Here is a 7,799-nt window from a genome sequence, read left to right on the forward strand (position 1 = left end):
GTTTTTCGCGGCGGTTCTCTGTAGAGCTGTTACAGGTGACTGCATCCCCCAGCAGGACACCGTTCACACACACACACACACACACACAACGCCCGTGAAAGGAGAAATTGTGAGGAATGCCCAGCCTGGGCTGGTTTGCCTGCAGGAAGGAAAACTCGTGGAGAAACAGCGCTTTGGAAGGAATTGCACTCTTAGCTCAGGGAGCCATCCCACTGCTGAGGGGCACGGTTGCACAGGTGGAGTTTGTGGTCAGCTCGTTGGAAAAACACCTCCTGGCAGAGCCCTCTTCCCCTCAGACAGCTGGTGATGAGTTTAAATAAATATAAAAAGCCAGAGGGGGGGAAAAAAAAAGTGTTGTGGTTAGTGATAATGCACCAACAGCCAGGATACATTTCTTGCTCTGATGGGTTGTAAATCATTGGCTCAGCTCAGCTATACCTATCTCGTTCCAGCAGTTACATGTGCAGTTATTACCTCAGACTAGGGAAAGAATTAGTCTAGGAAAGCAAACAACATAATTAATACTATTCACTGGGGGAGATAGAGATGGATTAGTCACTTTTGGGCTGTTCACTGTGTCAGGATGTTCGTTTTTCATTAAGCAAAAGGAATTTATTTGATCTTGCCTCGGTGCCGATAGGCAGTAAACTATAGGTACATGGAGAGTTATTGGTTTGGAATCCGAATTCCCTGGCATCTCTGGGTTGTGCTTTAACTATCAGCAATCTATCAAACCACACCAGGACTGGTTTCCTGCTCTGCCTGCCTTCCTTCTTTGCTTATAAATTCTCTGTCTCAAAGAATTCTGGAAGAGACAAACACATGGGTGAGTCCTAGTCAAGTATGAGAGTTAATTTAGTTTTTTATTTATTCCTGGCGATATTCCTGGGAGGGGTTTAGTGGAAGGTGTTCCTGATGATCCTTAAGGTCCCTTTTAACCCAAACCATCCCCTGGTTCCCTGCAGGGCCTCCAGGCAAATTCCTTGCTGAGAATAACAAATCCTTTTTCATGTAAATCCACATTTCACCCTGACTCCACTTCTGGAGTGAACTAATGAGTTAAGGCTTTATGGAAATGGAGACCTAGATAGTTTAATGCTGGGCCTCCCATTTCCAAGCCTATCTCCCAGGGAATAATGGGAATAAAGGCCTGAACTGTAAGTACAAGCTCGGGAACTCATTACTTTCCTGTGGGAAAATGAGAAGTAATAGAAGCCAACTCTTCAGGGCAGTTACCAAACCATTTGCAATACTTGAAGTTATTGATTTCCTTACATAAGGCAGGGTTCCTGCAGTGTCACAACAATGCTATCAGATCATTACCAAATGATTTTGCCTCATAAGCAAACAAGGGAAGAATTAATTATAGCAGCACCAACCGAAAGCCCCACAACCACAGCCTCAATTAGTTAAAAAACACATTTCTTTGTGGAATTTCTGCCAGTGCATTTGCACCACGTTCAGCTTGAGCTTCCCAAGATACATCATTTCACTGCTGAAAAGACTTGTTTTTCACAAGCATGTGTTTGGAGCCTTGTTTTGCTGTCATTTTGCTGTAACTTGGAAGGAAAGTAAGATCTCTCTTTCAAACTATGTAAGAGAAACAGAATTTCATTTATATTTAAAAAAAAAATCCCCATCACAAGGGATATATTCAAGCATTTCACAATAGGTTTAGGTATAAGGTTTATGTTCTTTCTTTCACCTCTCAGGAACTCCGGACACTGTTGGTGCAGGGTTACTGTGTTTGTGATGATCTTCTCATGGTATTTTTACATATACAAACAGTTTCATTTAGGACTTGCCTACATCCTTCTATAAAAGTAAGAAGTAAAATAATTCACATTAACACTCTCCCAAATAAATTAATTTACATCTGAAGCAGCAGTGCTTGACACATTGTAAAGATCCCATTTCCATTGTATAATTTCTTGGATTTTCATTGCTGTTAAAAGCTTTGCACCTCTGTTCAGTGCTTCCATCACCTCCTTGCTCCAGGATGTTACTTTTTATATGGGACAATTAAGCCCTGGCAGTTTCTAAAAAGATATAAAAGATATAAGGTTTAGGTTAATGTGTTATATTTATGTGGATGTACAATTTTAACTTGTGGAGGCAGTTTGATACTAGGAAACAATAGTCCAAATACATTAATTATAATATTTATATATTGGTTGTGCAGAATGTGATGTTTCTGAACAAACCCCAAATTTACCAAACAGCAAACCCAAGGGAAAAGTTTTAATCTCATTCCCACTTGGCTTTCCGGAAGTTTTTTGTTTTGGTTTTGTTTTTTTTTTTTTTTTTGGCTTTTAGTCACTTGGCTTTTGGAGATTTTCTCCAGATGCTTTGCTGGAATGCTGCTGATGTTGAAAGTACAATTTTTATGTTTTATTAATAGCTGGAATAGAAGTATTGAACAACTGGAGGTTATTGAATCCCGTTTTTCCACACAGCACTGCAATTTTTAATGATGCCCAAGGACACGGGCTGGTGGAAGCTGGAATCCTTCTGACAGAGCCTCATGACTGTGCTGTGGGGTCTCTGCCAAAAGGACATCCCAAACCAGCCCATCCCAACCCCACACTCTGCAGGACATCAATGGGATCAGTCCTGCCCATGCAGGTTCTGGAGGAGAAAAACCTCGGTGACCAAAACTTTTATGGAGAGACTGGAATTTTTCCATCCTTTCCTGTCCATAAGGAGAATCAGAGCACCTTTAATTCCTCATTTAACTCCTCACCCCCTCCTCATTTAACTCCTCACCCATGATCTGCCTCACAGAATATCACCCAGGGCCAGGGGGGTTTGGCAGCTGAGGAAACACACCTTGCTTCCATTTGGAAAGCTCATTAAAGTGGATTTTTGCAGTCTATTCACGAGCTCCTGCATACGGCCAGCAGAACATCCTGTCCTTAGACACAGGACAAAAAAAAAACCAAAAAAACCCCCACCTAAGTGGGGAGATTTTCAAGGTTCTTCAAAAATAGGCAATTTCTACCCTCAAAGTCACACAATGCCCAGTAAAATTGAAGAATTACAGAATCACATAAGGGTTTGCATTGGAAAGGACCTTAAAAATCATCTTGTTCCAGCCCCCTGCCATGGGCAGGGAACCTTCCCTTAGAGTCCCACCCTTGAAAAACCATTGAAAATCTTCACGAGTGCAAGGGCTCTGCAGAATGCCCAAATTTATGCCAGAGGTTGCACAAGAAGCTTTAACAGAAGTGCCAAGGGCTGGTCAGAGAAGTTTGTTTTTTTTTTCCGGAGTGATACTCAAGAGAGCTTTGAATTAAAAAATAGCCACTAGGCAAAAGCCCATTCTGCTGCTACTTTCCACTTACAACCTCAGGTTAGACATTAATGGTAGCTGGAAGTCTATATTCACAGTATCCACCAATCTCCAGCTGGAAATTATTCACTTCCAAGAAGTATTTACTTTCTTGTCTCACTCTGCTATGAGAATAACAGAGTGCGTCCAAGAGCAGAGCCTGCCTTGCAGTCAGAAAACCCTCAACATTTGCACGCCCGGCTTGGATCCTCAGGAGTAAATTATGATTCCACAGAGATTTAAGGTTTGGTTTTTTTAAAAAGCATCTGCATTAATTACTCTGTGTGTGAGTGAGGACAGTGAAGGCTCAAACACTTAAACCAGGGAGCCTCTCATTAATTAATCCTGACTGCCAGAGACCTCCGCATCCTTTCTGGCCATGTCCATACTGAGGGAGCTCAGCTTCAGACAGACTGTGACATCTCTGTGCACATCCACACCCTCAAGAAAAACCTCACAGCCACAGGAAGCCTCTGATTCACCCGAAAACTGAGGAACAGGGTGCCCAGAAAAGCTGTGGCTGCCCCTGGATCCCTGGAAGTGTCCAAAGCCAGGTTGGACATTGGGGCTTGGAGCTGCCTGGGACAGTGGAAAGTGTTCCCTGCCCATGGCACTGAATGATCTTTAGGTCCCATCCAACCCAAATCATTCTGGGATTTTATGAGTTTGGGGTGCTGGCACAAATGTAAATGTGAACTTTGGCTTCGAGGCTGATCCTCATGTGCCCCATGGCTAAAGGAGCTTAGAGACAGTTTGGGTGGGGAAAGGTGCCCCCATATTCCCCTGGATATGGTTCCACAGCCCATCACAGGCCTGGAGAAACAGCCTCAGTCTTGACTTAATTTCATTTCATACCCTTTGACCCGTGTTGGGTCTCTAAATTCAGCTGTGCCTTCAGGAAGAGCAGTCCCAGGTCTGATTGCTACTGCCACAGCAGTGATGGCATTTCAGAGGCAAATCAACACTGAAGATCAGGGGTTTGTACACCTGGTCTGGATTATCCCACATTCCTCTCATCTGTAGAGACTGTTGGGGGCTGACCTGAGGAGGCCACCATGGAGAGGATTTTTTGGGGGACTTTCTGGAGCAGAGCACTGGGGCTTGTTTCCCGTTGAAAGCCAAGTGCTGGCATTTGTGCTGATTTCTCAGAAAAAAACAAAAAACAAAAAAAAACCAAAAAACAACACCACCAAAAAACCACCAAACAAACCCAAACCACTTCTGGACAAGAAAACAATAATGTGCAGATTGAAAGGGTGAAACAGGAGGCTGAGGGAACGAATGGCATGATGAGAGCCTGCACGAGAGCATCGTTAATTCAATGCTCTAATCAACTCTGTTCTGCAGTGCTTTATCACGACCATTCCTGCTTTAGCCTCTCCAGCTCAGAGCACTTTGCAGCATTGCAGGAAATCCTCTGCTTTTTTGCTTCCCATTTAAAAAAATAATCTCATTGTGCCTTGTCAATACAGACAACTTTGTCAATGAAAGCAAAGGAGGAATTATCTTGTAATTTAGTATTTATCATAATCAAGAGCAGGGGTTCATTAGAACAATGAGCAATTGTCAAATTATTTCTCAGAGCAGTTATTTGAAGAATGAGGAGAGAGTATTTCCTACCTTCCTGCTTTTTCTCCCACCATCTCCTGCTGATACGTAGAGCCTGCAGTTTCTATCAGCCTGCCAGATCAATTTCCCATTCCTGAAAAGAAGCATTTATGTTAAATGATTGTAATTAAGAACCTCCTTACAGCTCAATAGCTGTCTGGACACGCAGAGGTAATTCCCCATCGATTTCCGTGGGGCCAGGGTTTCACGGGAAGATCTTCAAAAGGCAATGCCAACTTTGGGAGTGCAGCTTCCCTGGGCTCCTCAGAGTGTCTTAGAATGGAATCATGGAATCATTAAGGTTGGAAAAGAGCTCCAAAGTCATCAAATCCGAGCTGTGACCCATCCCCACCTTGTCCCCAGCCCAGAGCACTGAGTGCCACCTCCAGGCCTTCCTTGGACACCTCCAGGGATGGGCACTCCGAACCTCCCTGGGCAGCTCTTCCCAAGGCCTGACCACCCTTTCCAGGAAGAAATTGCTCCTGAGTCTCCCCTGGCACAGCTTGGAGCCATTTCCCCTTTTTCTGTCCCTTGTTCCCTGGGAGAGGAGACCAAATCCCGTGGCTGTCCCCTCCTGTCAGGGAGCTGTGCAGAGCAATGAGGTCTCCCCTCAGAACATCAATGAAAAGAGCTGATAAACATCAACTCCAAAGGGAAACTCCAAAAAGTAATTTTATTCCATCAAAGACCTCAGGAGGCTCCTAAAGATGAGGCACAGTTTGGTACCTCAAGTTTCACGGGATGAAATTGTAATTTCATCCTCTAGTAATTATACCAACGTGGCCATCCACAGGTGCAGAAGGTGTGGGAGATGAATCCCCGTCTGCAGAGCTCCCTCACAGAGCTGTGCCCACTAAACTTCTTTGCACTGTCCTGCATCTCTCTCTTCCTGCCTGGCTTATAAAAACACCAACTTTGTGCAGAAGTCAGGTTTATTTTTTTTTATCTCACATGGTTCCTGACACTCTCCAGCTGCAGCCTGAAGTCAGTCAGTGCTGGCCTTGGACTCTCAGAGCTGGAACCAACAGTAGGGGCAGGGAGAGCACAGGTGGGCAAGGAGATGGAAGGAGGCCTTTTTAATTAATTAAAACCAGAGGCTGTTTAATGACCTCAGGATTGCCATCGACTGCAGTAGGCTGTGGATCAGTGTCAGTGCAGAGAGGGAAGGGAAGGGAAGGGAAGGGAAGGGAAGGGAAGGGAAGGGAAGGGAAGGGAAGGGAAGGGAAGGGAAGGGAAGGGAAGGGAAGGGAAGGGAAGGGAAGGGAAGGGAAGGGAAGGGAAGGGAAGGGAAGGGAAGGGAGCTGTGCCAGCTTTGCTGTTCTCTCAGTGTGCTGCTGGCTTTGTCTAGTACAAGTGCAGGAGAGCAGAGCTGTTAGATGAGAAATTAATAAAATGCCTCACTTCGTTCTTCGCTGGATGGGAGCTGGGGGTTATCAAAGCTTCACCCAGCAGCACCTGTAGAGGGGAGGAGGGGGAAGGAGGCAGCCGGATCCCAGCCCATCAGGGCATCCCAGCGTGGTGTGTCCACAAGTTGGGCACGACCCACCAAACCCGGTGCCTCTCCAGCCATCTCAAAATCCAGGGCTGGTGTGATTCGCTGCACGAGAACTCCAATACTTCAGGTAGTTAATCATGTTCAATAAACTAGATACATGTTTATCTCAGCCGAGTGTCCCTCAGGGATGTGAGCAATCCTTGGGAAGCTGCTGGATTCTATCTAGGAGGCATAATTACATTAAAGCATAAAGTGCATCCCAAGCCTTCCCTGATTACAAACAAAGCAGTGTTAATCCACTTCCCCCAAACACACCAAAGTTACCACTAAAAGCTGCAGGAGAAACAAGCAGAACAGGTTAGTGACCAAGAAAACATTTCAGCAGCATCTGCAATGTTCTAGTGATGGTGGCTCTAATTATATGTTGGACATTTACAACGGGATATTAAGGATTGATTTACTGAAGATGTTCTTCACACATTCACCACCATTAAATTTTTCCCTAAGACAAGACTTGAAGATTTAAGGGTGACCCTAACCTTCTGCTGCAGTTCCAAATTCTGGCTGAGTTCTTCATTTCTATCCAGAGGAAGGAAAGCTATATCAAAATATGAGATGGTTAAAATTGGAAGGGGTGGGAAAGAAAAGAGCTCGAGAGAGAAGGGAAAACGACATAAAAAAAAAAAAAAGAAAAAGAAAAAAAAGGGGGAGGGGGGAATGGGAAAAAAAAGCCCTAGAATTGGATCATAAAAACTCCCATATTTGGATCAGTCCATTCCGCAGCTCTGGGATGGCTCCCTGGAATTTAGGTGACCTGCAACATCTGGGTGTTGCTGATCACTATTTTCTACCCCCTGCAAGTGGCCAGTTTGTGGTCTGAGCTACAGCAGTGAATTCACTGACACAATACTACCAAAGCCTTTGTCTTCTGGATATATGGGAAATATCTTTCCTTGAACAATTATTTTTTTATAAACTGCTCTCCAGAAAAGAAAGAAGATTCTCTGTGTATAAGCAGCAAATGCCTGGTATTGACATGCCACATTCCAGCAGCGATTGCTGCAGGAAAGAGCTTTCCATGGAATAAGACACAAGGACAGCAGATATGAAGCCAATTTACCTCCAGAACTTCAACAGAAATACCATATAAAGTCAAAGAAAATTAATAATAATAATAATAATAATAATGATGATGATGATGGTGATGATGATGATGATGATGTTTGCAAAGAGCAGAACTCACTGTTTGTTTGTTGGTTTTGCTTTTAATTCCAGCTGCTTTCAGAAGCCAGACTGGTGGGTTTGGGCACAACTCAAATATTAGAAGAGAATTAAGCAGGGAAATCAGGTAGGGCCTTGAAATTA

General features: G+C 44.2%; 1 long non-coding RNA gene across 1 annotated transcript; it reads right to left on the reverse strand.

Annotated features, from left to right (window-relative positions):
* Nucleotides 1-1,538: 1,538 nt before the first annotated feature.
* LOC136286144 (uncharacterized) lies at nucleotides 1,539-5,666 on the reverse strand. Its single transcript, XR_010719790.1, has 3 exons — nucleotides 5,292-5,666; nucleotides 4,952-5,033; nucleotides 1,539-2,039 (listed from the first exon to the last, which is right to left on the reverse strand). It is a non-coding gene; the product is annotated as an uncharacterized lncRNA (long non-coding RNA).
* Between the last annotated feature and the right edge of the window lie 2,133 nt (nucleotides 5,667-7,799).

The sequence above is a fragment of the Chamaea fasciata genome, unplaced genomic scaffold, assembly GCF_029207755.1.
Source record: "Chamaea fasciata isolate MVZ Bird 193981 ecotype frontalis unplaced genomic scaffold, bChaFas1.0.hap1 SCAF_2, whole genome shotgun sequence".
NCBI lineage: Eukaryota > Metazoa > Chordata > Aves > Passeriformes > Sylviidae > Chamaea > Chamaea fasciata.